The sequence below is a fragment of the Mirounga leonina genome, unplaced genomic scaffold (genome assembly GCF_011800145.1).
Source record: "Mirounga leonina isolate KUSES-001 unplaced genomic scaffold, KU_Mleo_1.0 Mir_180, whole genome shotgun sequence".
Taxonomy (NCBI): Eukaryota; Metazoa; Chordata; class Mammalia; order Carnivora; family Phocidae; genus Mirounga; species Mirounga leonina.
The window spans coordinates 539,488-565,246 of NW_023270469.1; the positions used below are offsets into that span (position 1 = coordinate 539,488).

A 25,759-nucleotide genomic window follows, 5' to 3' on the forward strand; every position below is an offset into this window, starting at 1 on the left:
CTTAATCTTGCTTGAATTGGGACTAGTGAGCTATGTTTCTTTTCCATTTGGTAATAATATATTTTGAAAGCTTTGTAGGTGCTAGTAAGGTGGAGGAAAAAAGTAGTTTGTAACTTGGCACACACAGGTGTTTCTGCGCTGTCGGGAATTGGTAACTCTGCAAAGGAGAAAATGGACACTTATAGACATGAACTAATTTGTAGGTGCTGCAGAATCAGAGAACTCTGAGGGACCAGGTGAGTCAAGATGAAATACCTGGGGGTCAGGAGATGGCCTGGCATGGGAGCTCAGGGGGAGCTTATAGTGAAATGTTCTTGGTCGGGAAGCCGTCTTCCTTTCTGTCTTCTGATTTCTAATGGGAATTTGTCTGTAAACTACATGTATTGGAGGTGAATTTTCATCTGTGTCAAAGAATGTGTGTGAGCTGGCTGGAAGGGGCACAGATTCTCGGAGGCAAAGGGTGGAGGCTTGTGGTGGCCAGGCTTGCCAGTGCAGCCGCGGGTTACGAGTCCTGATACCTCTGAGTGCAGGGTTTCCTCTGCACTGGGTCTTGGGTTTGGGTGTATGCCGTGTGACCTGGGCTCTGAGGGACTTGAATGGTAGTGCTGCAGCGTGAGTGGGAGGGGCACTTGGGGAAGGTTTCCTGGGGATGGCAGCCTGCTCTGAAAATCTGGACAGTACCTGTCCATTGTAGGAAAGCTGGAGAATCCTGGCAGCGTAAGGAAGTCAGGACTAAGGTGCGATGCTGAAGGAGGAACACGCACTTGCCCAGGCAGGCACAGAGGAGAGGAGGGAGCCTCCCCTGAGTGAAACACCCTGTTTTCCAGAAACTGGAAGAAGTTGGAGATTGCTGAGGAGGCAGCCCAGGACAGGATCATTCAGAGTCTGTGTTCCTGTGGCTCTCCGTTAGGGGTTGCCGTGCTGATGGGTCGTGAGGTCAGCTTGGCAGGAAGCACCCACTTTAAAAACCAGCCAACACCAGCAGCCAGCCTAGGATGTACTGGAAAACACTGCGGTGCTTTGCACAGAGGAAGGGCAGTTTTGTTTTGTGAAGCCTTTCCTTCAGTTGTGTATTTGTATGTGTGTGTGTCTTGCATCATGATGTAAAATGTTTCTTATTCTGGGTTTGAAATTTGAACACTAACATATTCCTTGTTAGCCCAGTGACACCCCCCCCCCACCCCCCGCCCATAGGCGTGAGAGAGGTGAATCAGACATGCCAAGTTCACTTCTCAGCAATGTGGGCAATGAGTTGGTTGTTCGGTTGGAGGTAGAGGTAATGAAGTTGTCATGATAACATAAGTGAAGAAATAATGGAGAGACTGCTCATTTAGGAGTTAGGGCAGTTAGGGAGGAGAGTGTGTTTAGAAGCTGGAATTAACAGAACTTGTCAGGTGGCTTTTGATCACAAGAGAGAGGGGGACAGCAGGTTTCCGGCCTGGAGGATTGTCTAGACACTGGTACTCCAAACCAGGGCATAAAGCACAGTAGTCACAGTCGATTTGGGGGGCCCCTCTGCACGGTGTGTGTGCCTACCTGTGGGCGTGTCCCTGATATGGTTGGACTTGGTGAGTCCACTGGGGAACTCTGAGTTGGAGAAACGGAAGGGATCTAACAGCATGGTTATTAAAGCCATGGAGGCAGATGGGATTGCCCAGAGAGAGCATGAAGGAAATGACATTTAAGGAGCAAGTGGAGGAGGGGGATCTAGCTTGTGGAACAAAGTGGTAGTACAGTTAACAGGAGAAGCCGAGGCCATACGAGGGAGCCCTGGGGAAGGGGGTGAGTGGCAGGGCGAAGCTGCCGAGAGGCCGGGTGGGGTGAGCGTCAGCTACGTTCTGGTGTAGATATGGAGGATGACCGGGGCCTGCCCTGGGCGTTTGACGTATGGGTTACGTCCTCAGAAGCGCCAGCATTATGTCAGTGTTTCAGGTTGTTGGGGGCTCTCTCCAGGAGCTGTGAGTGCACGGGGAGGGTACATGGTGTGGGTGACAGCTCTAGAGCCTGAGTTTGATCCTAATTTTGAGGCATAGGATTCAACCTTTAGAACCTGGTTTCTTACCAGAAGAATGGAGGTGGTGCTGTTACGGGAGGGTTGTCATGAGGGTTAGTGAGGTGCTGGGAGGACACGGCACGGGTCAGCAGTGGGCTTCCATCCTGTGCCAGAACCCTTCCAGACGCGGGGAGGCATCAGAGCGCACACAGACAGAGCGTGCGTGCCACTCTCCTGTCAGGTCACGTGCACTCGGGCCAGCTTGCTTTTCTTCCTCCTCTTCACCTTTGCTACTGGAGAATTGTGTAAACAATTCCTAATGTGGAAGCAGCCTCGGAGTGGGAGTTCCTGGAATTAGAGATTGTGTTGAAGTTAACTCGAGGGAGAGCTGGATGTGAACTCTGCTGTCCAGGAAGGCTTTGCTGAGAGCCTCTGGTGGGGCTTTGGAGGACTGGCTGGCGTGCGGCTTCTCACTCCTCTTCCTCTTTCTCACCTGCTCCAAGCAGGTGCTGGGGCTCCATTTGTGATTGGAGAGAAAGTAGAGGTGGAGGGGTACCACAGACTAACGTTATGACTTCCAGATAGAAGTTGGAAAAGATAACATATAAAGAGTAAACTCCCCTTTGTTTCTCTTAGGAAAGCAGTTTAATTGGTTCTGGTGATGTTCCTTTCATTCCGGGGGCTGGTCAAAATACTGCTTCAGGATGGGGGACACCCTCCGCAGGGCTGGCTGGGGTAGGGCCGCAGTGCCGAGCATCTGTTAGTAAGTCATTCATTACTCAAAACAGGACACACCCAGCCGAACACTGTAACATCCGAGCTGAGAATTGCCTGCTTCTGCTTCACTTTGGTTCTGGTTCTGCCATGCACAAGTCCTTACTCACCGCCCTGCCCCGCCTCTTTACAGTGTTTCTTTGCATTTTAGAGGTTAAACTGTACAAAGTATTGCTATGGGTTCATATTCTCAATGAAAGGAGTACATTTAGGGAAAAGGGTGTATTGTTATTTACTTAAGATTTTATTTTTAAGTAATCTCTATACCCAACGTGGTGCTCGAGCTCAGAACCCCCTAGATCAAGAGTGGCATGCTCCACTGTTTGATCCAGCCAGGCGCCCCAAAAGGGGTGTATTCTTTTTTTTTTTTTTTTAAAAGAATTTATTTATTTGAGAGAGAGAATGGGAGAGAGAGCACATGAGAGAGGGGAGGGCCAGGGAGAAGCAGACTCCCCACTGAGCAGGGCGCTCGACGCGGGGCTCGATCCCGAGACTTCAGGATCGTGACCTGAGCTAAACCAACTGAACCACCCAGGCGGCCGGAAAGGAAACAATTATTATTAAAGGAAACAATGTTATGTTGCACACTGAGGAATCTTAAACTTTTAGAACTAAATTGGTTTAGGGATTCTCAAATCTTAATCTTTGTCAGAGAGAGAGAGGGAGGGAGAGCACAAGCAGGGGGAGCAGCAGAGGGAGAGGGAGAAGCAGGCTCCCCGTGGAGCAGGGAGCCCAATGCGGGGCTCGATCCCAGGACTCTGAGATCATGACCTGAGCCAAAGGCAGACACCCAACCAACTGAGCCACCCAGGTGTGGCAAAAAAATCACCTTTGTAGGAAAAAAAACCTGGAAAACTTTGATAGTTCTGTGAGTTGCAGTAGATGGGATGTTTACAGGAAAGCATTTGTAATTGCGTCAGAATCTGGCGATGTCATTGGGGAGTGCTGCCTCTTAACGATACTAAGGCCTGCAGTCATGAACGTGGGGTTTTCTCCACTAATGCAGGTCTTCTTGAGTCTCTTTCAGCAGTGTGTTGTAGTTTTCAGTGTGCAAGTCTTCCGCCTCTTTGGTTACATGTGTCCCTAAATAACTGAATTCTTTTTCATGCTGTTGTACACGGCGTTGCTTTCTTACTTTCCTTTTCAGATTTTCCATTGCTGGTGCACAGAAGTACAACTGATTTTTGTATATTGATCTTATACCCTGCAGCCTTGCTGTGCAGTGCTCATTTATTTGCTCTAATAGTGTTTTGTGTATTTTTTGGGTTTTATATTCCTTTTTCAAGGTGAGTTTTGTAGCTGGACAGCCCCGTTTAGTTCAAGCTTTTGCTGTGTCGGGTGGAGGGTGGCTTTGGGTTTCCTGTCTGTGTCCCTGGTGTGCTTGGTTCGTTGCTTGTGTTAAGCTCTGTCACTGCCAGTCTTGCTGTCTTATGTGGGTTCCAGGGGTGGGACTAGAGAGCACTTGCCTGGAATGAGGGGAGCTCTATCTGATTCTGAGGTCTTGTTTCACAGAAGGCAGGCTGGTACCCAGTACCCTGTAGTCTGTCCTCAGGTTGTTCATTCTGTAGGAATAGAGCAGGTAAGTGTTGTGAGAGATGCGCTTGTTTTGCTGGAGCCTCACACCAAGGAAGTGAAACAGTCACGCCCTGATTTCTGTTACCTTTGTGTTTCCAGTGCCCGTGATCCCATCATAAAATGGTGAGGTCAGCAGTGAACTCCAGAAGACGGGGCAGATAACAGGCTATTCATGTTTCTTTTGAGTTTTTCCCTTAGGGTATGATGCTGGTTTGGAATTCTATGGGTTTGCTAAGAGCCGGAGATGCTGGTACTACTTCCTGACTTAGACCCTCAGAAAAGTTGTCTTACGTCCTTGTTAATCATGATGTCAGTGTGTGTGCGCGTGTGGTGCACGCATCATCTTGAAGGGTGGGTAGGGAGTCAGGGTGCTGGGGGGCCTGTGGACTTGATCTTGAAAGTCAGTGCTGGGGGCACCTGGGTGGCTCAGTTGGTTAAGTGTCTGCCTTTGGCTCAGGTCATGATCCCAGGGTCCTGGGATCAAGCCCGGTGTCAGGCTCCCTGCTCAGCTGGTGTCTGCTGCTCCCTCCCTCCCTTTCTCTCTCTCTCTCTCCCCGCTCGTTTTCTCTCTCTCTCTCTCTCTCTCACATAAATAAAACCTTAAAAAAAAGAGAGAAGAAAGAAAGCACTGGGTGGTGGTTGGTGGAGTCCGGATTACTCCTCCCGGGCAGAGACAGCAGGTTTGGCCCAGCCCTGTCCACTTCCTGTGGTTGCGAGGGGCCTTTTCTCACACTGTGCTCCTAGTCACTTTCTTGAGTTTGATTTCACACCTTTATCCTCCTGATTTTCGAGAATTTCCCAGTTTCTGTTCTACATAGTTTCCCTTTCCTGATTTTCTTTATGGCCGTGCATCTGTTTATTTAAAAAACCCATTTTCTGTCATTTCCTTGGATTTGGCAGTGTGAGCGTGACACTGTTCTCCCTGGACCTTGGTGAGCTGAGGTGTGCTGTTGATTACTGCTTGCACAGTTGTCCAGAAGGGAGGGTGCGTGTGCCAAACCACCTGTTTTGTTCTCATTCTGCGTTGATTCATTTTGCACTTTCTTCTGGTAAGGGGTGTAAAGGGAATTGTCTTGGAACATTGAGTTTTCTGTTTCTTGCTTGCTTTGTTCTGCAGTGGAAAGGAAGCATCTGACCTGAAGACAGAAGCTGAATGATGGACATTCCTTTTCCTTGTGGCATCTTGGCCAACCTTACCTTGTATCTGCCGTCTGCTCGGTGCCTTCATTCCCTTGAGTTGGCTCTCACTACAAATCCAACAAAGAAAGCAGTAACAAATAGCACCTGTCCTAAAACAGAAAAGCCCAGTAGTCACCCTGCTTGTTCCCTGGCAGGCTGTCAAGGCCAGGCCGATAGCCCCGACCTGAGATGGCAGGTGGCGCCTGGCCCCACAGCAGAGTGAGGCGTGGGACTTTTGCGGCTCTGGCCACCATCAGGGGAGGGGTGTTGGTAGCTTGTGTGTAGGTAGAATTCAGTTTGTTCTATTTGCCATGAAGGAGAACTTTAAAATAGGTGAGGCCAGATCTGAGGGTTCAGTGTCCTACTTAAGTTCTCCAAGGTTACATTTTGAGATTTTTTTTGGTAGACTTTATTTATGTATTAGAGAGAGGGAGAGCGAGTGCGAGCACGGGTGGGGGGAGGGGCAGAGGGATGAGCAGACTTCCTGCTGAGCAGGGAGCCCAATGCGGGTCTCCATCCCAGGACCCCAAGATCGTGACCTGAGCTGAAGTCATACGCTTAACTGACTGAGCCGCCCCGGCACTCCCATTTTAAGATTTTTCAACCCGTAAGGAGAACTCCGTGTGCCTGCAGTTCGTGTGTCCAGCTTTAAGGACAGTGACTGGCTCTGGAGCCAGCCAGCCTGGGTTGGAGTGCCGGCCCCGCCACTTCATGTGGGACCCTCGCAGGGCCTCAGACCTCTCAGCTATAGAATGGGGATAATAAGGGTCCCTGCCTTAGGGAGTTGTTGTGAGAATTGAGTGAGTTAATATCAGGTCAGACCATATGAAATTGCCAATGCTAGACTCTTTAAAAATTGGGATCATTGTAGATTCACATGCTGTGAGAAATAATATAGAGCGTTCCCTTGTACACTTTGCCCCGTTTCTTCACTGGTAACATTTTCAAAACTGGAGTCTAACATCACAGCCAGGATCTTGACAGAGACACAGCCCCCAGGTCTGAGACGCCCCAGTTTTCCTTGTGCAGTGTTCTTGCGTGTCTGGGTGCCTGATGCTCTCCCTTTGTAGCCACACCTGTCTTCTTCTGCCTTGTCTTCTCACCGTTGTCCCCAAGCCTGCCAACCACTGATCTGTCCTTCCCTTGTACAGTTTTGTCACAGGAGAATGTCCCGTAAAGGGAGCCGTGTGAACGTAACCCGTGGCCCATGTCTCTCTGCTCCACGTGGTTCCCAACAGTCCGTCCAGACTGTTACCACGTCAGTAGCTCTTTCCTTCTCATTGCTGCCTGCTTTTCTGTGGTGTACGCGGGCCACGCGTTAGCCCTTCACCCGGTGAAGGACATCTGGGCTGATTCCGGATTTTGGCATTTAGGAATGCTGTGAACACTTGGTGGAGACGTTGTTGGGCTGTGTTTGGCCTGCAGAGACGGCAGTCCCAAGCAGCTCGGTCTGGTCCCTGGAGGGCACTCGCGCTCTGCACTATGAGTGCTGTGGGACACGGCCTGTCCGCCCAGACACACGCCCTTGCCATCTCTGCAGATGCGTTTGAACCTGCCTGGAAGGCCATCGCGCCATGCGGTCCCCGTGGACCCGCCCGTGTGCTCTGCTCACGGCCCTTCACGGGAGGAGCGCCGCCGCTGATCTCTGCAAAGCGGGAAAGGAAGAGACGCAAACCCACCTGGGCCTGCAGCTCGTTGGGGGTGCCCAGCACCCAGGACTCTGGTGTACGTGGAGTGCTTGCTCTGCCCTGGTCTGAAGGTGGCCTCTCCCGTTCAGCCTGATTTCTCCTCCTGAGAACTGCAGGTCTGCACACGGTGGCTGATGCTGTTTAATCCTGCACGCTAAGGCCTGTGTGCAGTAAGACCAGGCTTTTGCTAATTTGGATTCCTAGGCATTTAGGACATTGGAAAGGCGGTAAAGAGAGGGGAATAAAGGAGCCTTGGGCCGTGTGAAAGTAATTTGAAGGAAGGCTGTATGGGGCCAACTGAAGATAGCATGATTAGTTGGTATTGGTTGGATTTTATCAACATAGGTTAAAAAAAATCCATCATCTTATGCTGATCAGAAACTATGGTTAGCAACTGTAGGTCTTTGATTAATAAAAATTGAAGTGAATTAAATACAGTTGTAAAAGTAAAGTCTTCCAAAACTTGGGGTTACCTTGGAAGACAGAAGGATGACTGGTGAAAACATTAGTAATTTTGGACTCTTTTCCCCCCAAATAATAATAAAGTCTGTCCAGGGTCCTTACAAGTTAGGACTCTGTGATATAGTCACTGATTCTTTGTAGAGATCCTGTCTCTTGTCCTGTGGCAGAGAAGGGAAGGCCGGCCAGTGTGATGCAGAAGCAAGAGGAGGTCGGCTTAACGGGAATATCACGGTATTTCTTGGAAGGTTTTTTTTTTTTTTGGCTCTAAAATACTATGTATTTATTTACATTTAAATTTATTTATTTACATTTAAATTCTAGTTAACATACAGTGTACTATTAGTTTCAGGTGTAGAGTCCAGTGATTTATTACTCCATACATCACCCGGTGCTCCTTACAGCCAGGTGCTCTCCTTCATCCCCACTGCGTGTCCCCCATCCCCCCCACCTCCCCTCTGGTGACCATCGGTGCGTTCTTTATAGTTAAGAGTCTGATTCTTGGTTTGCCTCCCTCTCTGTTTCCTCCCCCCCGCCCCCACAATTGTTCTGTTTCTTAAATTCCACATATGAGTGAAATTGCATGGTGTTTGTCTTTCTCTGACATATTTCACTTAGCATAATACCCTCGAGTTCCATCCGTGTCATTGCAAATGGCAAGATTTCTTTCTTTTTTTTTTTTTTGAAGATTTTATTTGAGAGAGAGAGAGACAGCAAGAGATTGCATGAGCGGGGGGAAGGGTCAGAGGGAGACCCCTGCTGAGCAGAGAGCCCGATGCAGGACTTGATCCGAGGACCCTGGGATGATCATGACCTGAGCCGAAGGCAGACGCTTAACTGACTGAGCCACCTAGGCACTCTGTGAGATTTCATTATTTTTTTGGTAGCTTTTTAAAAAGCTTTTTCTGTACCCCTGATGTAGTACCCAGCTCATTATAGGCATTAGTGAGATATGAGAGACTAGAAAGATAAATTTAAAATCTTGCATTGCTCCACTATTCAGAGATAACCACCGTTAATGTTAAAAGTATTTCCTAATTTTTCTCAAAAATCTGTGTCATTTTTCTTACACAGATTGTACGAATCAAACTTCATCAGCACTTGTGATTATCGTCTTGTCCATGTTGCCAGTCCCATTGGTGGGAACATCTTCCCATTGCTTCAGATGGATTCTTGGTGAGGCTGCCTGTGAGGGTGGCCTTGCCCTTAGACGTGGATGGGCAGCTGCCCCATCTGTTGAATGCTTCCTCTGCCTCTCCTGGTAACCCTTCAGCTGTGTTGGACACTGGCTTTTCATGTCTCCATGGTCTTCGTCTGTACTCTGTCTTCACCCATCTCTTTATTTCTGGGCTGGGAACGTGCTCTTTGAACTGCTGTAGCCATAAACCTACAGTAAAAGGTGTGGTCCGACGCGTTTCTGTCTGAAAATGTAGCTTGATGATTGCATTGGCAGTGGTAGTTGCCCATGTGAACGTGTATGCCACATGAAGCTTTTTCATATCTTAGAACATTTCTTCAGTGTGTATGCCCCAGAAATGAGGTTAGTCTGTCAAAAGGCATACATATTTTGGAGGCTCTTAATTTGTATTGTCTTCCAGAAATAACTGGGTTAATTACTAAAGTGTTTTCCCTTAGAATGAAAAGACCTTTAGACCAGGATTTGGGAGACCTGAGTTCTCATTCCAACTTGCCTTTTAATTCCTTGCATGACTGTAAACAACTAAACTTGGTTTCCTTATTTGTCAAATAGCAGTTGGATTTACAGCGCTGGTTCTCTGCCTAGATGATTTTGCCCTTCAGGGGACTGAGGACAGTGTCTGGAGGCGTTCTGGTTGTGCCAGCCTGGGGGGAGGGTGCTGCTGGCATCTGGTGGGCCCAGCGTCTGGGCTGCCACGCAGCATCCTTCTCCGGTGCCCGGGACACAGAGGATGATGTAGCCCTCAGTGTCAGTGCTGCTGAGCTTGAGAAACCTTGGATTAAGAAAACCTCAAGTTTTCTTCAGAGTTGTAATGGTAGATATTATTATTTGCTGTATTCCTAGTGTAGACATTTATCGTGCTTTCTATATTGTTCTGTTACTGTCTTTATAAGAAAGTTGAAAAGCGGGGCGCCTGGGTGGCTCATTCGTTAAGCATCTGCCTTCGGCTCAGGTCATGATCCCAGGGTCCTGGGATTGAGCCCCGCATCGGGCTCCCTGCTCAGCAGGAAGCCTGCTTCTCCCTCTCCCACTCCCCCTGCTTGTGTTCCCTCTCTCGCTGTGTCTCTCTCTGTCAAATAAATAAATAAAATCTTAAAAAAAGAAAAAAGAAAATTGAAAAGCTTAATCACATACTTGTTGCTTTTCAATAAAACCAAATATTGTTTATTGGAAGCTGCTTTTCCATGTTGTGTGGTTTTTTTTGTTTTGTTTTGTTTTTATTTATTTGAGAGAGAGAGAATGAGAGATGGAGAGCATGAGAAGGAGGAAGGTCAGAGGGAGAAGCAGACTCCCCGCCGAGCAGGGAGCCCGATGCGGGACTCGATCCCGGGACTCCAGGATCATGACCTGAGCCGAAGGCAGCCGCTTAACCAACTGAGCCACCCAGGCGCCCTCCATGTTGTGTTTAATAGTCCTTGGGTCCTAGCTTTGGAAAATCCTGTACAGGAATATAGGGACAGAAGAACCTTGCTCCATCTTTGCAAACACCCACCCTCCTGTAAGCACAGGTCAGGAGAGATGGTTGGCAGCCTGAGCGTGGACTGGGGGAATCCTGCTTCCTACGGATACCGTGTTTGAGAGCCTTTCTCCCTGCCTCCTGTCCACGGGTGTGACTGCCTTACACACTCCATACTTGTGATGTGTTTGGAGATGGAAGAGACTCTGATGTTTTAATGGGGTTGTGGGAAAAGGGTCGTGAGCAGATGGTGTTTTTTTCTTGTTGCTGTTCCTGGCTTGTTTTACTCTTGAAGATCTCAGAGCTCTCCTAGGAGGTAATACTGTGTTAGTCCGTTTTCTTCATGACACTGGCAAGGCCACAGTGTTCACTTGATTTATTTGCTCAGGTGGGAGGCTCCAGGAGGAGGCTGAGCACGGGGTTGGGGGGGCTGCACCGAGAGGCCAAGAGAGGCGGGTCCCTGGGGAGAGTTCACGTCTTCTTTTTAGTGTGACAGGACATCCGTAGAGGATGCAAAATGCGTAACTTTGACAAGAGCTTAAGAATTGTGAGATTTCTGTTGAATTCCGTGTGAGAAGAAAAGTCTGTGAAAGAGCCTTCAAGGTCTCAGTCCTGAAGCCTCATCTCCATCCAGGGAGACCGATGGGCCCACCACGTGTTCTTTCCTTAACCTGGCCTTTCTGGGTGCTATTTTCCAGGGAAAATTACTGAGAACAGAAATTCCCATTTGGGTAAGTGCCGTAAAGGAAATCATCAGGTGTGAGCCCCTTTCATGGCCTTTTTCTCCCTTTATAGCCAAACACAGATCTCAACACCTTTTTTGTTGTCTCGAGTTGAGTGAAATGAAGGAAGGTAGTGTAGAAGAAATGGTTGGTCCAAGTGGAGAGACTGAGATTGGACAAAGCACTGGGGTAGAAATACAGGAGCTAATTGTGCTCTCTCGTTTCAGAATGTGCACAGCCGTGCTCTGGGACGCGCCTCAGGGGACGTAACAGACGGTCTTCATCAGCATCAACTTTCAGCTATGGAATCGGTAAATTTTTTATTGCACTGCCGCCGTTCATCACTTTGTTATTTTCACTGCTTTGTGAAAAGGGGTCAGAAGATAATGCTAGACCTCCACGTTGGCTCTCGTGGGCTTGACAGGGCTGGCTGAGTGTCGTGGGTGCCGTCCTGGGCGTCTGTTGGATGTGGGTGTGTCAGAGCAGTGGTGGTGAGCTGTGGGCGGCGTCCCAGGCTGTTCAACCTCTTTGTCTGATTGGCTCATCATCGAGGAGTCTGGAGACCACCAGGACCCAGTACTGACTACTTTGTTCTGTGCTCTGTGCACACAGAGAAGAGCTTTTCTGGTCTGAGAATTGTCCTCCTCTGGGGGAAGCAGCGGAGGCCCGGCTGTGCTCTGGTCCCGTGTCCTGTGTGTCTGGGCAGCTACTCGGGCGATTCCTGGGACTTTGGTTGGTGGGTAAGGAAGGGATCTTTTGCTAGCTTGCCTGATTGTGTGCTTCCTTCTGGGAATTACTGGCAGATTTTGTGAGGAGGGCCAGCTGCTTCCTTGAGGACCCTGGTCTCAGGCCTCAGCAAGCACCTGTTGCCCTAGGACAAAGTCCCCTCCTTGGGGGATGTGTCCGCACTGGCCGGCAGTTTATCTCCTCCGATAAGTACATTGATGACGGTACAAGAGAAAACTCTTGATTCATTTTAGTTTTTCGTACCTTGGCCAGGCATTAGTGTTTCAAAGCAGACAGTCCAGAGATGTATTATCCACTGTGTTGTTATTCCTAGCAAACATGAAAGCAGCCTCTCCTGCTGCTTCCTTGGTTGAGTGTTCTTAATCTGACAGAACCTGTCCTTTATCTCAGCCATCACAGAGTCAGGCCACTTGGAAGTTTCCTGACGGTCTCTTTGGGAGTGACGATAAGGTTTGACGGAACAGGAATCTTAGATGTCTCTGACAGTCGGCCTCCAGTAGTCTTCTCTTAATCTGCGGGATGGTTAGTGGTTAGAAGGATGTTTTGGTGATGAGGTGGGGTAGTGGCAGGCTTTGTAGTGCCCTGGAAGTGCCCTCCAGCGTGGTTGTCCAGGATGTTTGTATGGATTCAGCTTGGTTGTCTCAGGCAGTGGGGCGGCCATGGAGAGACTAGGTCCAGGAGAGAAGGACGCCGTGCGGTCAGAGGGGGAGCCAAACCCACTCCCACCAGGAGGCCGAGCTCTGTGTTTGTTTGGAAACTGTAATATTGGTCTTAGTCTATACTGAGGAAAAAGAAAATGCTGCCTAAAGTAGGTTCTTAGTAAGTATTTGGTGATTCAAAATAATGTTATTTCCTGCTTAAAACAAGTTACTAGTGACTCTTTGCCGGCAGATTCTTGGGTTGGCCCAGTTGGTCTGGTGGATTGAGAGCAATAGGTGCTGCATTAATCTTTAGAAGGTTTTCTAACATAGGAAGCACTTGCTTTTTTGACCATATCACAAAAATATCCCAAGGTATCTCATGCCATTTATCAGTTTTGTGAAACATAAATACTAGTCTTTTTAAAAATTGGGGCGCTTGGGTGGCTGAGTCGGTGAACCGTCTGCCTTCGGCTCAGGTCATGATCCCAGGGCCCTGGGATCGAGCCCCGCATCGGGCTCCCTGCTCTGCAGGAGGCCTGCTTCTCCCTCTCCCACTCCCCCTGCTTGTGTTCCCTCTCTCGCTGTGTCTTTCTGTCAAATAAATAAATAAAATCTTAAAAATAAAAAATAAAAAATAGTGTTTGGATTGACTAAAGATAAAGGTTCTTACTAATGTGAGGTCCCCAGTGGCTCAGGTGTGTTAGTGGGGGGCAGAGGCAGAGGGAGAAGCAGGTTTCCCGCTGAGCAGGGAGCCTGACGCGGGCTCCCTCCCAGGACCCCGAGATAATGACCTGAGCCGAGAGGCAGACGCTTAACCAACTGAGCCACCCAGGCACCCCAAAACGCAGAATTTTAAAAAGAGAATACTTTTATAGACCAATAGTTTTTCATTGTTAGTCACATCATTATTTTTAATTTTATATTTTGACTTCTTAAGGTCGAATATGAGCCACTTAGATAAGATTTGAGCCAGAGATGGGCTTGTTTAAGTCCCGTGAGTATTTAATCCCGTGCACTTGTCTCCGACTGAGCATCACTTAGGGGCCCAGTTTGGATGGATCCTGGGCTGGCCCTGCCCTGAGATGTTCCAGGCGTGGCTGCGGTACAGGGTCCACAACAGGCTGGGTGTGCTGGGCTGGCTGACCTAGCTCTTCTGACCTCGGGCCCCGCCCTGTGAAGGGGTAATGGTGACAACCATCCTGAAGATGGCTTCCGAGATTCAGTGGCCCTGTTAATGGAGATAAGGCTCCAGGAAAATATAAGCTTTAAAATAATTAGGTGAATTTTTAACCTTTCTTTAGCATAAAACTCTAGTTTCAGTAACGGTGTGATTCTTGCTTTGTCAACATCTTGCTTGGTGGAGTGGAGGGTCCTGGCCTCTTGAGAGGAGGGCTGAGATGGACGTGGCTCTTGGCAGGTTAGCGTGTGAACAGGAGAGTCAGAGCTGTCTCTCAGCCCTGACCCCCGGTGGCATGGGCGTGTCACACTCATGATTGCTGGGAGACAGGAAGTTTGAATTATGTTTCTTTTTCTTTTCTTTCTTTTTTTTTTTAAGGTTTTATTTATTCATTTGACAAAGGGGAGGGGAGAGAGAGAGCGAGAGCGAGCACAAGCAGGGGGAGCAGCAGAGGGAGAGGGAGAAGTAGGCTCCTCGCTGAGTAGGGAGCCCGATGCGGGGCTCGATCCTGGGACCCTGGGATCAAGACCTGAGCCGAAAGCAGGCGCTTCACTGACTGAGCCACCCGGGTGCACCCCTGAATTATGTTTCTAAAAACAAAATAGTTTCTGAAAGTAGCATGTTGTAATGATAAAAGTAGTGTTTATATGAGCGGAGGTGTAGATTTTAATGGTTTATACTTTTAGTTGAACACCTCTATTTAAAATAGACAAGTGATTGCCTTTTGACTTGCTAAAACATTGAACTTGCAAGGCATAGTCTCGGGGTCCCTGGATGTGACGCTGAGTGGGGTGCCCTGCGCAGGTGGTGCTTACTGTAGAGAGGGGTGTGTGGCTGGCCCTTGGCCCTGTGTCCCCAAGAGCGCAGGGACTGGAGGTCTTGCTAACAACAGAACCAGCTGTTGATGTGCTGGCAATTCCAGGGGTCCTACCTGAGCAGCAAGGTTGGAGGGTGGCCCTCCGGACCCCCGCGTGTTTTGCCGTCTGGTATTCAAACAGAGAGCGACGCGCTCCCGGGCTCGTCTGGTAGGAGCAGCAGTCCTTCCTGGCCCAGCCGCCAGCCCCGTGCTCATTGGCCGTTAGGAGCAGTCTGAGCACAGCACGCGTGGCTGCCTCTTTACAGTTTATTCTTGTTCGTTTTTTGTTAGTGGGAACCAGAGTTCTGAACATTGCATCCTAATGGCTGACGAGATGCTGCCTTGGAGACAAGTGAGCCCACCAGAATGTCACGTGGCGCTCAGGTGACCCATCTGGTTCCACGGTACGCCTATTTTATGTTAAACTCAGCCCTCTAACAGGATAGCAGAAGATGTTATGAAGTTAGATGGAAGTTGAGATTCAAGCTGAAAGATGCCCATTTAGTTGTGCCCAGATTTGATTAAAGAAACCTTACAAAGCTCTAGGGTATTTTGGCCTGCTAATACCATATTTTAAACCTTAGTGTTATAATTAAAACTTCCATTAACATAAAAACCGATTTTCGTTCTTTTGAAAAGTTTACTGTCTAGCTCACCTCCTCCCACACTGTCCCGCCCCCATGTTTCTTGGTGCCTTTGCGTTTTCGTGGGCATAGTGACTTACAGGGGATCCGTGGGCATGCTGGCCGCAGCTCATGGGGAAGGAATGGAGACACAGTGTGGCCCCACCCAGAGCTTATAGGTGGGTCTCAGAGTGTTTGTGATTGGGTACCCTGCAGCCTGAGCGGCTGGCCTCGGGCTGGTATTGCAGAGCCAGTCTTTGGGCTGGAGTCCCACAGAGACAGCCGGGTGGGGGGACCGGGCAGAGGAAGGTTTGCCCTTGAGCCAGGGTCGGGGGGGCGGTAGCCAGAGAATATTTTGAGTGGTTTTTATAGGAAAAGCTATGATCAGGTGCATAGGCTCACATAACCTCCTTAAACTAAAACCTCACTTAAAAAAAAACAAACAGAAAACAAACAACTATGTTTGGGGCTGGCTCTCTGGCATTCTTCACTTGGGACTGCTGTTCTGGGTTTCTGCTCAGAGTCTTTTCTTGGAACTACCTTACCAGAGGCCGGTTGGGGCATCTGTGTCCCCTACCCGTAGGAAAAATCACATTGAAGAATGCCTGCTGATTTGCATCTTCCAGGAACTCTTGAGGCCTATGAGGGGCACATACCTTCATGTTATGTTCTCTTCCCCCTCTACAAAACCCAAGAAAATAGGTAGCATTTTCCACGTTTTTAGTCTTACGATTCTAGGTCTCCTTTGAGGAGGGCCTCAGGTAGTAGAGTTTTCAAGGTTCCCTAGCTGATCGGTGGCAGAGTGAGTGTTGGAGTCTCAGCGTCCTTACATAAATACAAGAGATAGTCATGTTAGCACTTGACTTCAGGGAGGATGGAAGGAGGGTGGTGGGAAGGGGCAGGGTGGTGGGAAGCCCAGTGAAGGGAGGAGGCTGTGCGGGTTTGCTGTAGCGGCTGGCATTCCCTGGGGCCCTCTCTTAGATTTGTCCTACGATCGTGCCCCAGGCACATCTGCTCCTCTTTAATAGAGGAGTGAGGTCTTCCCCCAGCACCTGTTGCCCCCAAGGCTTTGCTCCTGGGCAGACGTGATGTGCTTAAAATGGGCCAGGGCTAGAGAGAGGCTCTGGGAAAGAATCAGCAAAACCTCTGTCCAGGGTGAGGCCCATTTCTAAAGGCCTTCTGCCTGTCGTCCTTTTCCTTCTGTGTTGTCCAGGGAACTAGCTGCCGGACCTGGCCTTCTCTGCCTAGTCATGGTTGGCACTTCACACACCTTTCCCCCTTGCCTCCATTTATGTGGCAGTCTGGCTGGCTGTCGGCAGTGGCTTGTTTCACTGACATAACGCAGTGGTGTCCTGAGGGCCGTAGCCTCGTCCTGGGAGCCTGCTGCCGTGGAGGACGTGCGTACGGGCCTGTGCCGCTTGGTGCCAGGATGAGGGTTCCTGGCTGCTCAGTCAGGCACAGGTGGTCTGCTGGCTGGCTGTGTGCACCCAGTGCTCTTGCCAGAACCGCGGCCTCGCAGGCGTGCAGCTGTGGCCGGGGGCACTTCCGGGGAGCAGCACCGCCACGCTGCGTCTGTAGCTGCGGAAGGACACCTGTGATTCCCCACACACTGGGAATGAGGTCCTGCTCCTGACCTAGTGCTTGATCCGTCTGGCCTTTTTCTTTTGTTAAAGTTAAGTGGAAGCTGGAGTTTTATCATATGAGCGAAGGAGTTAATTTCTTTGCTCTCTCTCTGCTGTTGGTGGTCCTGGCACTGATGAGGTGGGGTTGGGGCAGGGGGCGGCACGTTGCAGTGGTCGGTCCTGCTGGGCTTACTGAACGTCGTCCCTGCCCATCCTCCCCGTCCACTCTCTGTGCTCCCTTCCCTTCAGTGTCTCTGGGCTGCCGTGGTGGCCTGGCCTGTCTGTAGCCCTCACGTCACGCTCCCTCACCTCTCCTCCTCGTGCTCTCCACTGCTGTCTATGCGTCTTCCTCTGGGCAGTGGCACACTTGGGCAGGGCACAGCCTGGGGAGGGGGCACGGCTTTGCTCGATGTCGTGGGTTGTGCTTGGTGAGCTCAGGGGCGACACTTGGGCCTACCTTCTTGAAGGGCGTCTTTCGCCTGATTGTTTGATGTGGGCACGTGCTGCATCTAGCCAGCTCCATGTCTGCTCCCCTGCCTTGAGCTCTGCTTGTCCTCTCTGTCCCCCGAGGTCCTGAGCACAGGGGTGCGTCTGTCTCTCTCACCACAGCTGTCCTTTTTCCATGGCTCATGTTGGTGTCTTCACCCCTCACGCCCTTCTGTTTCTCCTCCAGGACTGCTTGTAAGTTCTTTGGCTGGTTTGGATGGTTTGTAACTGGGTTCCTTCTCCCCACCTTGGTGAGTGCTGGGGACGTGATCCCTGCCTTTCTGTGAGGCCTGGGGACAGTTCTGTGCTCTGGCCACAGTGTGGGTGTAAAATGTGTTTGCCTGGAGGCCATCCTGCATGTGCTGTCGTCCAGAGTAACTGGGTCTTGAAGGGCCTCCGACTCACAGCACTAACCCCTTGCTGTGTGTTTATAATTAAGAAACAGAAAACAAAGTGCATACCTGGATTTAGGACCCCGGCGATTTTCTGGTTGAAGGTTTGCTGGAGGCCAGTTGAGATTCACTGTAATGCATCTCGTACGTAGGGGAGAGCTGGAGGGACATGGGAGGACTCTGAGCCCTAAAGGCCTGGGGTGTCTGGGAGGGTTCTCAGGACACTTTGGAAATCCAGGAACAAGTTTCCTGATGAGGAACCGAAAGGACACACCTTGCCTTCAACGTAATCACATCTGTCCTCAGGAAGCGTCCTCGGCAAGTCCCTGCTTGAGGTAGGCTTTGTCAGTAGCTGTTTTGCAAATGTGCGCTCTCCTCGTTATTACCCAAGTAGGGCATCTATTATAAGCTAGTGAAAATTATTTGAGGGCACAGATTCTGGGGGGAAATCTGCTCTGAGATTCATTTAGAAATAACCTTGGGGACTGGGTGCCTGGCTGGCTCAGTTGGTAGAACACGCAACTCATCATCTTGGGGTTGTGAGTTGGAGCCCCTTGCCAGGTGTAGAGATTACTTAAAATCTTTTTTTTTAAATTTTTTTAAGATTTTATTTATGTATTTCTCAGAGAGAGACACAGCGGGAGAGGGAACACAAGCAGGGGGAGTGGGAGAGGGAGAAGCAGGCTCTCCGCTAAGCAGGGAGCCCGATGCGGGGCTCGATCCCAGGACCCCGGGACCACAACCTGAGCCGAGGGCAGACGCTCAACCATCTGAGCCACCCAGGCGCCCCCAAATCTTTTTTTTTTTTTAAATAATTTATTAGAGTGAATAGTGTGATTCTTTAAAAAAATTTTTTTGAGAGTGTGCACATGCCGGTGCTAGCGGGGGGAGGGGCAGAGGGTGAGGGAGAGAGTGTCAGGCAGACTCCACGCTGAACGAGGAGCCCAGCGTGTGCGACTCAGTCTTAACGATCCTGAGATCAGGACCTGAGCCGAGAGCAAGAGTCAGACGCTTAACTGATGGCACCACCCAGGCGCCCCTTAAAATCTTGAAAGAGAGAGAGAGATCTTAAAGAAAAGAGAGTGCTGTGAGGACACTGAAGGAGACATGTTTTGCTGTGTCTTCCCTCCTGCTTTGCCCAGGTGTCACCTGGCTGTCAGGTGGGTGATGTGCAGGGAGCCTGCGGTCGTGGCCTTGGGCCTGCTCTTGACCATGACCCAGGTGCCTTGTGGGGAGAAGAAACCATTAGATGCTTCTTTTCAGGAGTCTCATTTCAGTTTTATTTAAAACAACATGTTGCGTTTCTGGTGGTCTGAGCTGAGTCCTCTCCTGCTTGCTGATGAGCTCACGGTGCCCACAATAGAGAAAAGAATGCCGAGCAGAGCTCAGCAGTGTATTTACACGGCGCGAACAGGTTGAAAGCCGGATCTCTGTTGAGACCCGTGGCACTGTGGGCTCTCCGAGCAGCCCTGTGGGGTTGGGGGTAGGGGAGCACAGCCTCAGCCTCTGTGCTCCTGGAGCAGGTGACGCTCAGAGCATCTCCCGCTCGGGGTGCAGGGCAGCGACCACGGCTGTGTCCTCTCCTGGGCAGAGCTGCATCTGCCTCAGGACTGAGTGTGGCCTCCTGTTTGCCTCAGACCCCTTAATGCCATGTGCCTGGGGGGTCCTAGCAGGCTGGGGTGAGCTGCTGTGGCTCTTTGTCCTCCACAGGAATTACAGCAGGTCCCTGCCCTTGAGGGTGTGCAGGGCGGGCAGCGTCTTCCTGCCTTGGGCCCCCTTCCTGTAGTCCATCTTCTGTGGGCCTACAGGTATCTCAGGTTTGGGTGTTCGTAGAGGCATTTGCCGCCAAGTCAGCTGGAGCGCCACGTGCCCACGGGAGTGTGCTGACGGCTGCCTTGCCAGAGGGCTCCTTTTCTCAGGTGAGCCTGTTCCCCGCGGGTCCCGCTAGCCCTCAGGGAGGCCGGGCTGGCCGCTCGCCCGGCTGACTCCCAGAGCTGCTCCTCGCTTTGGATCCTGTGGAGGGGGGGTGAGTCCGCAGCGCGATGCCGTCATATAGCTGGGCCCCGCGGCGTGCCCTCCCTGGAGGCTGGCGGCGTCTGTGTGCGGGCACTTGGCACTGTTGTTTGGGGAAGTCGTGGTGGTGTTCTTTTTTAACCTACAAAATTTTATTAAAGAAAAGCTGGACAACTTTTACAACTTGAAATCATCAAGAAAAAAATAAGATGACTCCATCTCTTAATAAGGAGAGAAGATAATTTGGACAAACCACATCATTTTGATGGGAACGTACTTCTTAAGCCACCACCAGCTGCTAAATCCTGGGCAAACATTTCTTACGTTCAGCCTCAGTGCGGTGTACAACAGCGGGGTTTTGGCTTTTCCCGAGCTGTCTCCCCCATGCAGCACAGACCTTCCGGGAAATGAGGCCGTGCTCGACGTGGTCTTAGACTTGGTAGGGACAGACCGGCTCTGCATTCTTGTGGGGTCAGCCTGAGACCAGCGAGTGACAGGGCCACACGGTGATTGTTGGAGACTATCTCTGTGGCTGGTTTGAGCTGGCAGGCGGTGGGTGTTTCACAGTGGTCCTAAAGCAGGACGGCTGCGGAGTCTTCCTGTCAGCGGGGCTTTCTGGGAAGTGTTTCACCTGAAGCGTGGAGGAGCATTTCACACTGTAGCTCCTAGCACTGCTGCATGTGCTAACGTAGACGTGCTGCTGAGGTCACTTGCTGCCGCGTCTGCGTGCCCGGGCAGGGCCCCGGCAGAGACACTCAGCTCGGGGGGGCTGTGGGGGTGCTGCTGTGCTTTACAGCGCGGGTCGGGAGCGTGGGAGGACGTGGCGTCTCTGCTTTGTGCCTCCAGCCTCCCTCCCCCCCCCAAGTGTCCCCGTGTGTAGAGGCCCGAGTCACCTTCCTGTGCTCGTGCTTGGGGCCTTCACAGTTTGCCAGATCTGTGCGCTCCAAAGTGGTGTAAATTTAAAACAAACCAAAAGCAACTTTGGGTTGTTTCTGGGGGCTTGGGGGTGGACAGGGACTGGGGCAGGGATGGGATTTGGGGTGAGCAGGGGACAAGCTCTCTCCTGCCTCCACATTCCTCAGGCGTCTGCCCAGTGGTTTTAAGAGGCGTCCACCTCAGGAAACTGTCCCTGTGACGCTGAAACCCGCCCAGGGAGAAGGACAGCCCCAGGCTGTAGTCTCTCTGGGGCCTCTGAGGGGGCACCTCCTGGTCCAGAGACATGTGAGGCCCTTGCCCGGACCCCTTGGGAAGCGCACTTGAGTGTGTCCAGCCAGTGTGTCTGAGCTCACGCCACTTCGCTTTTCTTTCAGAGAGTAGACTCGAGATTCTTCACCTGGGTTTAGAACACTTAAGAGTTCACTATTTCAAGATGTCACCAAGTTCTCCAAAAACAATTTAATTTTATTCATTTGCTCTACACATAGAGTGTCCTGTGGTCCTTTCTGATCATTTTTGGGTGTCAGTTCTGCAACAGGATTGCTGCTCAGGTCCTCTGATGCCAAATCCTACCTGGCAGAGTGCACGTCCCAGGAAGAGGGACCACGGGCACTTGGGGTGACTTGGAACCATTCAGTTCACCACATGCTGCAGGCCCCCCCCCACCCCGCCCCACCGGTCACGGAGACCTTCATTTCCTCGTCTGTAAATTAGAGGTCACCTGCGTTACATGATTCTGGATCCATCCTCCCTCCCTCCCTCCCTCCCTCCCTTCTTTCCTTTTCCCTTTTTTTTTTTTTTAAAAGGAGAGGGAGAAGCAGGCCCCCGCGCCGTGCGGGACTTGATTCCAGGACCCTCAGATGATGACCTGAGCTGAAGGCAGACGCTTAACGGACTGAGCCACCCAGGCGCCCCTGGGGTGTATTTTTCTTTTGAAACCTCTCAGATCTATATAATCCTTTCATCTTGACATTCAGAGAGTGATACTGGGTTGGGGTTTACAAAAGGACACTGTAAAATTTAAAATAGGATTTTATTCTTGCCACACAAAAAGAACATGCCGCAGCCAGACAACGCAAATGGGCCTGTTGTGTCCCTGACCCATAGCCAACAGGGGATGCTCTGCTGGTCTTCACATACCTCAGTCAGAGGGGACTACATTTCCTGTTTCTGTAGAAGGAGCAAGGACTGCAGAAAGGTCCAGCACGTGGGGTTGGTCATACTGCTTTGGTTAAAGTAAACAAAGAAGATGTGTAGTTGGAATAGGGAAGAGTACTTGAATAGTTTTTGACTTAATTTTGGAGATTTTCTTTCTATAACACCCAGACTGCACAAAGGGTGAAGGTCAGTGGCAGCGCGGAGCCCCTTTGGGGCAGGAGGGCTGCTCCTCAGCGGCCACGTTCAGGCCCCTGGTCTTTCCCTGGTGTTTGGTTTTGCAGCATGGTGTGTTGGTGACTTGATGAGCTTTGGTTTGCCGAGTTATTTAGATCATCCACATGCTGACTTCCTGCATCTTGGCTGGGTGTTTCTGCAGCCACACCTCTCAGGGGAGCCTTAATGCTCTCAGAAGCTATCTGCTCATGGTGGGGAGTTTGCCAAAATTCTAATATTTGACCAATACAAGAAGCTTTGCATTGGCAATAAATTGGCTTAGGTGTTTCCCTTATAATGGCAGTCTTGTTTTGTTATTTTCCAGAAATGATCTGCAAGACCCCACGCCAGAATAACAAGAGTTTGTGAATCAGTCACTGTTTCCCATAAAAGCGATGTCCCCTGGAACAGTGCTTGTACTCGAGACAGCTGTTTGGTGTACAGAAGAGATGCTTCACGCACGCTTCTCAGTTTGTCACATAGGCTATGAAAAAGACAAGCACGGAGACTTGGGATTTAATGAAATTAGTAATTACTGCTTTATCATGGAGGCTCTCAAGCAAATTTAGACCATCACCTTTGCATTAGCAGTGCAGGTACTACCCCAGCTAAAAAGGCAGTGTTATAACGGGAAACATTTTGAAAGGGTTGCAGGGATCTCCAAGGGTTTGGACCCCATTTTGGAAACAGCTGTATGAAGCTGTTCAGTCTGTGTGAAAAAATGTAGCTGAACAAACCAAGTCACCCTAAGTGTTTATCCATAACTAGAAATTTCACGGCCTTAGGAGAATCTGATCGTGTCCGGTATCTCCCTGCGGTACACACAGTAGTGCGCATTTTCAGGGGGGGCTCCTGATTCAGTGGACCCTGGGCAGTGAACCTCTCCCGAAGTTCTCGTGGAAATGTAAAGCTCTGCCCCCTCAAAATGAGATCGTGTATCTGTCCTTGGGTGCGTGCTCGTGGGTTCAGCATGCATCCTCAGCTGTGTTTTCCCTTCCTCTGACTTGGCCTTCTCTCTCGAGCCAGAGTTATGGATGAGCGCTGCGGTGGCAGGCTGGGGCTCACACATGCTCCTTGCATAGCTCTTCCTGACTCAGAACCGACCCTGCACCTCCTGTCGTACATGGATTCTCTCACATTATTTAAGTCATGTTGCTTACTCTCTGTTCACTTTATTTAATCTTACCTTTTAGTCAGCCTGGTCACTGGATTTAAAAATTTGTCTTTGTTTTTCCAGATCTTGTGGATCTTTAAAGATGATATGGATTGCAAGTGACTTAAAATGTATCATTGCATATTTGCTAGTTAGGAGGACTTCTTAAAGTTAAGAAGTTTCATAGACTCAGCTTATAGCAGTCTCCTAAAAATTGCTGTCTCTGAATTGGCTGTGATGAGACTACCAGACAGACTTTGACATGAGGCTGAGCTGATTTGCTTTAATTGGGAATGAGGACCCTGGACCTTTTTCAACACCTCAGCAACCTCCTGGTTTGTTTGTGGGTTTTTGGTTTTGTTTTTTAAGATTTATTTTTTATTTGAGAGAGAGAATGAGAGCACATACACGCAAGCTCAGCGGGGAAGGTAAGAGGGAGAGAGAAAACCAAGCGGCTTCCGTGCTGAGCATGGAGCCCGATGGCGGCACTCGAGATTATGACCAGAGCCGAAGGTAGATGAGTCAGATGCTTACTGACTCAGCCACTCTGGGGGCCCCAGCAACCCCCCCCCCTTTTTTAAAGATTTTTATTTATTTATTTTTTTATAAAGATTTTATTTGTTTGACAGAGAGAAACACAGCGAGAGAGGGAACACAAGCAGGGGGAGTGGGAGAGGGAGAAGCAGGCTTCCCGCTGAACAGGGAGCCTGATGTGGGACTCGATCCCAGGACCCTGGGATCATGACCTGAGCCGAAGGCAGACGCTTAATGACTGAGCCACCCAGGCACCCCAGCAGCCTTTTGTTTTTAATTCTTTAGGCCAGTAATTATGATCTATGCTGTAAAATCCTGTAGCTATCTTTCAAATGTAATTCCCATATAGGAAGTGATCTCTTTCAGGTTTTATTGAGATGAGGAGCGAAAAACACTCTTTCTTATCTGTCAGAGGCTTTTTTTGTGTTAGGATGAGTGTGTTGGTTGTTGAGAGTGGCAGGGCAGGCTTGATGGGGTTGAGGCCCTTTGTTTTCCGTGACCTGGAAGCCCAGTTGGGGTTACAGTCTTAGCATGGGGCACATTGTGGGTGGACCAGCAAGGACCCCTCAGCTGCTCACCTCTGCACTAGATTGTGCGCAAGGCTGCCAGTTGCTCCGCATCGGGACGGCACGAAAGGGGCCACAGAGGAGCATCCCTGGGAGTCACTTGCATTGCTGGATATGCATCGTCAAAACTGTTGGCCAGGGCGCCTGGGTGGCTCAGATGGTTAAGCATCTGCCTTCGGCTCAGGTCATGATCTCAGGGTCCTGGGATCGAGTCCCGCATCGGGCTCCCTGCTCCTTGGGAGCCTGTTTCTCCCTCTGCCTTTCTCTCTTGCTCTGTCTCTCATGAATTAAAAAAAAAAAAAATCTTTAAAAAAAATTAAAAAAAAAAAAACAAAAAAAACAACTGTTGGTCAGGACCCACTTCCATTTTTGACAAATGGTAGTGTGAGCTTTCCTTATTTGTAGCCTTCAGAATTACATCAATCCCTATTAAAGAACTGTCTTTGTGATTCTTTTTTGGCATCAGTTTTTTTCTAAATTGATAAATTCCAATAAAATCTCTAAATTCCAAATAAAAATGGTAATTCTCACTGTCTGACATATTTCTTTCTATTGAGTAAATAACACCTGTTGGTGCAAGATGCCATGTGAAACTCGACTGGGTTTCCGGGTCAAGAGTAATGGCGTACCTGGAATGCTTGTTGGACGTCGAGCATCCTGATAGGTGGTGAACAGAAGCATGTGTTAGAAGGGGACTGTGGGTCAGGAATCCCAGGGAGGCAGCACGAGGCTGTCTCCTTGGCTGCTCTGAGACCGAGGGAACGCCCCACAGAATGTGGGCTTGGGAAGCAGAGCAGCCAGATCCTGGAGGCGTGGTGACTAGAAGGACAGTCGTCCCCACAGAGACAGGAGACAGAAAGAAGGGGATGGTTGGAGAAGCTGTGGTTTGGGCGTGATGGATTTGAGGAGCCCATGGGAAAAGGGACCATCGCAAGGGTTGTGCAGGGTTTGGGAGACCATTTAGGACAGGAAGTGGAGGCCTGGAGTCCCCCACATGTGTGTATATATGTGTGCATGTGCTTGCGTGCACATGTGCACGTACACAGACATACATACACACAGACGGAGAAGAGGCAGGAAAAAAGAAGGGAGATTTGTTTATGAGCAGAGCAAACCAACAGAAGCACCCTAACATAACATAGTAATCTTCAGCAGGCAGATTTGATTTTTTTTTTTTTTTAAAGATTTATTTATTTGACAGAGACAGAGAGACAGCGAGAGAGGAAACAGAAGGAGGGGGAGAGGGAGAGAGAGAAGCAGGCTTCCCGCCGAGCAGGGAGCCCGACGCGGGGCTCGATCCCAGGACCCTGGGACCATGACCTGAGCCGAAGGCAGACGCTTAACGACTGAGCCACCTAGGAGTCCCAGGCAGATTTGATTTTTTAAAGAAATTAAAAGATGGGGGCGCCTGGGTGGCTCAGTCGTTAAGCGTCTGCCTTCGGCTCAGGTCATGATCCCAGGGTCCTGGGATCGAGCCCCGCGTCGGGCTCCCTGCTCGGCGGGAAGCCTGCTTCTCTCTCTCCCTCTCCCCCTCCTTCTGTTTCCTCTCTCGCTGTGTGTCTGTCTCTGTCAAATAAATAAATAAAATCTTAAAAAAA

At 50.1% G+C, this 25,759-nt stretch overlaps 1 protein-coding gene across 8 annotated transcripts in view; it reads left to right on the plus strand.

Annotated features, from left to right (window-relative positions):
- Positions 1-25,759, plus strand: part of ANKRD11 (ankyrin repeat domain 11) — a 189,008-nt gene that overhangs the window by 64,207 nt on the left and 99,042 nt on the right. For 3 of the 8 annotated variants that reach the window (XM_035024590.1, XM_035024591.1, XM_035024584.1), the window contains exons 2-3: positions 11,272-11,355; positions 14,757-14,869. The exons of 1 other annotated variant lie outside the window; for it this stretch is intronic. The gene's annotated coding sequence lies outside the window, so the exon portion shown is untranslated. Of the gene's footprint in view, positions 1-10,199; positions 11,356-14,756; positions 14,870-25,759 lie in introns of those variants that run through there. 4 more of the 8 variants (XM_035024583.1, XM_035024588.1, XM_035024589.1 and 1 more) reach the window with 2 other exon arrangements.